The sequence below is a fragment of the Oratosquilla oratoria genome, chromosome 12 (genome assembly GCF_046742065.1).
Source record: "Oratosquilla oratoria isolate Oo_2021 chromosome 12, ASM4674206v1, whole genome shotgun sequence".
In the NCBI taxonomy this organism is placed as follows: domain Eukaryota; kingdom Metazoa; phylum Arthropoda; class Malacostraca; order Stomatopoda; family Squillidae; genus Oratosquilla; species Oratosquilla oratoria.
In genome coordinates, this window is record NC_134788.1 from 41150708 (window position 1) to 41155018 (window position 4311).

General features: G+C 39.1%; 1 protein-coding gene across 9 annotated transcripts in view; it reads left to right on the forward strand.

Annotated features, from left to right (window-relative positions):
- Positions 1–1009: 1009 nt before the first annotated feature.
- Positions 1010–4311, forward strand: part of LOC143031521 (uncharacterized) — a 13048-nt gene continuing 9746 nt past the window's right edge. For 7 of the 9 annotated variants that reach the window (XM_076195473.1, XM_076195476.1, XM_076195479.1 and 4 more), the window contains exon 1: positions 1950–2120. The gene's annotated coding sequence lies outside the window, so the exon portion shown is untranslated. Of the gene's footprint in view, positions 1213–1942; positions 2121–4311 lie in introns of those variants that run through there. The other 2 variants (XM_076195477.1, XM_076195470.1) reach the window with 2 other exon arrangements.

Below are 4311 nucleotides of genomic sequence, written 5' to 3' on the forward strand. Positions count from 1 at the left end.
ATTGATTAGTGGGAAGGAGAAACCAGCTTTAACAGAACAAAATGGCTGCCACATTCCACAGGTTACGTTATCAAGATCGAAAATAGTGTATCAGAATATAGATATTTATTAATCAAACCATTAATTGAAAAAAAAAAATATTCAGCGATGCATTTTGTATAGAAAATATATTACGTACAAAATGCTCAAAGTCAACATAATATGGAGATATTAAGGTCTATCATCATTGCATTTTATATACACTATGCAGGGTGTTCTGAAAGTATATGTCGCATTACATTTTACATCTTACCTATTGAGGATATAATTTTTTTTATATATTCTGAAAGCGTATAATTTCAAGTTGTGCAAGAACTACGAATACAAAAATGCAAGAAATAAATTTACTATTTTTTAAGTTGTTCAATGTGGCTTGTGTTACACGTAATATATCCAGTTTAATTTCATTTACTGCCAAACGCGACCTAGTATAGCGTTGTCGATGGATGCCATGGTTTCTGTGATTCGAGTCTTCAGGCCATCCACGTCTCTGGGAAAGGGATGTACATACACTAAGCTTTTCAACCCCCCCCCCCCCCCCCCAGGAAGAAGTCACATGGAGTGAGATCTGGAAGACCGGGAGTATTTGCAGGATCACGCGATTAGTTCGTCTGGAACGTCCGATCCGTAACAGGATTAACAAAAATATATTGTTTTAGCTTTTAAATGGTACCAGTTTCATCTACGGTTTGTAGTTAATGATACACGAGTTCTTAGAAAAAGACATATAATTATGGAACACCTTGTACTCTTATTTATTTATTTTTTACATTATTTTATTTTATTTATTTATGTATTTATTTATTTTTTGCCAGTGAGGTGACGTCTGTCGGATTTAAATTCTTCACAAGCAACGATAAACAACCTATCAACAAGAACACAGAGGATGCCAGTACAGCCAAATAATTCTCTGCCATTTTAACTAGAGCATGCATTGTACCTTGATGCTATTTCCAATACATTGACAGCCATCAATGAGGAAAGTTATCTCCCCCAAGTACCCAGTACTGTATATATCAAGAATTTCATCCAGAAGCCCAGCAACGCTTTTACCTCACCTTTTTAAATCTGGAAAAGTGAACTATCAAGTTCCATCATCTCTTCAGGACCTCCCACCTGGGAGATCGAATACGATTGACAGTATATTCAGTCGCCATCTCTCCCATAATAACCGTAAGTTTTACGGCCATGGTGCTTGTCAGTCTGGGCAGGAAACTACTTCTGGAAACCCTTTTTCACAACCCACATGGTAGAAATTAGTCGCCCTATGTAAAGAAGGGGAGTAAGTACAATTTTAAATAAAGGTATGCAAATAAAAAATGTACTTGAGTCTAAGTACTTCGACTGTAATGTATAAATTGAACGCTCGATCATGCGAACATGTGTCCGATATTTATATCGACAATCCATTGACGATAAGAATAAAAGTGGGGTTGTTAAATCTAATGGGCCTTGGGACATGCAGCTGCTGAAATGCACCCTATGTAATTGCAGGGAATAATAATCGACAATTAAAATCAACAAAACTCATTATCTCATGCCCATGGACATGGGGGGGGGGGGAGGAAAACATTGTAATTTCACTTAGATTTTCCCATTCGTAATGCTGCACAGTCACTTGGTTTACAATTCTAATTGTTACATTTTCATAACATGGATACATTTCTGCAGAGAAAAGATGCATGGCAAATATTATAATCAACAAACAGTGAAAACACGACAACAGAAACTTATCCTCGATCAGAACAGGAACAAACAGTATGTTTGCAGTGTGTTCTCATAGGAAGGGCTAATTTTTGGCTAATAAAATATCGTTTAATCATGACATAAAGAACGTCTGAGAAAGGTACATAAAAAAATCCCCATATATATAAATGCGGAAGTCTCTGCGCACTTGTTTCAGGTGAAGCAGAGTGCTTCCATGACGGAGTTGTTTGGTGGAGAGCACCAAAGAAGGTGGAGCGGTAGCTCCCGTGATATCTAAATATTTTAGTCTGCACACGTAACATCAGTCCTAACCACAGTGTGAAGAGGACTTTGAAGACTTAGAATACCTACGAACCAGTCTTGGCTAGCAAAACGTAAGCTATATAACCGTGACAAAACCCTTGGCAGGGGAGGAGGGGTTGGGTGGGGGGTGGAGGCCTGTATTAGCAAGCACTGGCACAAAATATGAGAACTCTAGGATAGCTAGGCCGCACCTGATTGAATGGTAACCGTTGGAATGAAATTAAAACGTAAATAAGCAAGAGGAACAAGTAGTTCATTGCCCCAGAGACATAAATGGCCTAGGAAATGAGAAACAAGAATTGACCTTCTACTATCAGTGTGGGTAGGTGGTGGTAACAGGCGGGACCTTGGGGACAGCTGCTACTACTGCTGCCGAAGTCTCGCGCCCTATGACACGCCCTCGGGCAAAGTCTGTCGGAAATTAAACGTAGTGGGGCACCTGCCAGTTGCTATTAATACTTGATCACTCAGAATAGCTTGTAATTGCTAAATGTATCAACCATGATTAACCAACAATTATGTTGGGTAAGATGAAATAAGCAAGGAAGTTTAATAGGGTTAATATAAGTAGAATATGGATTCGGGATCATGTCATCATTGTCCAGAGGGATAAATTTAGTTGATTGAAAACAGCCATCATCAAGATAATGACCAAGATCCACTCTTCAATATATTTGCACATATTTTCCAAAATATTAATGTTGGGAACATAAATTTTTTGCATGAGTTGCCATATTATATCCAATATAGTACCTGATATCAGCAATTTCCTAAGTAAAATTTCCTTCAGTTGTTAAAAAAGATGCTGGCATTTTTTTCTGTTCATTCTGTATGCAAGATTTTATCAAAGCCTAAGGAGATCTGTCTCTTAGAATTATTATTTTTGATAAACAATTGCCACAAACAAATCATAGTTGCCTCAACATTTATGGTAATATGTGAAGCATTTGATGTGAATGGAGTACTCCCTTCATATCAAATGCCCTTTGGGCACCTCAGCTTAAAAATGCCCAAAGGGGACTAAAATAAAGTGTTTGGCCATTAATTAATCTATCTATTGCCACAGCTGTCACTTGCAGGAGACCCACAACTCTCAGATAACCAACAACAACTACTGAACAGGTCTATAGGTCACTCAGGGAAGAAATATTGTATTGTCTAGGGATAGAGTGGGGCAGTGTAGGATGACATTCTCATTGCTCTCTGTGTGAGAATTTCATCTAGTGCAGCTGTTCTTAACATTTTTCAGTGCCCATACCCTTTGATATCCCAGAATATTATCTCGTACCCCCATCCAAAAAAAAAGCAAACATGTAAAGGATTAGTAATACAAACCTGGCTTTGCTTTCTCATTGTAGATATATAGTAATAATAATAGGTTTATTGAAATAGCAGTGATACACTGACAATACAGTAATTATATGAGTAATACACCTAGTCTAAGTTTTACAGTGATACACTGACAATAATACAATACAGTAATTATATGAGTGATATATATATCGTGCGAACAATGGATGGAATGGCACTGTTCTTGTATCGGTCAGTCCTTGGTGTTCTGATGGATTGGATCTTGTTGGAATGTCGTGTGGCATGGCAGGCGGGTGTGGTGTCAGGTGGGAGGAAGTGACGGTGACATGGGTGAAACATTAGGTCCTGTCCAAACTTACTCAGTGCCTCACTGTGCTTGTCTGACACTCCTGGCAGGCTGAGGGTGGTGAGGGCGTGCTCGTATCCCTCATACTGACCACCCAAGATGATTTTGCACGCTCTCCTTTGTACTCTCTAATATACTCCTCTATGTGATGCTGAGTGATGATGACCAGGCCGGGGAGGAGTACATGAGGATGGGGAGTACGAAGGTGGTGTAGACTCCCTTTAGATCTGGTGATGGGGTACCAAGGGGCCTCAATCTGCGCAGCATGTAGAGTTTATATGAGGCTGTCCTGATGATGTTGTTGATGTGCTGGTTCCAGTTGAGGTGGTCGTCTAATGTGATGCCAAGTCAGTACCATTGCATTGGCTATCATGTCTCGTATCCTAGGTATCCCAGATTAAGAACCATTGATCTAGTGCATTTTGAGTCTGGCTAGGCCTGTTCTGTGTAGGTATTTTCTTTGAGTTAGATGGTGTGTTAAATGCAAGTATGTTAATGTGAGTCCTGCTTCTAATAGTAGGAATTTTTCTTGAGGGCTTTAGAAGAATATTGAGTTTGGTGGTCTTTCAAGAAGAGCTTGTGGTGTTAATATGTTTTATGGAGAT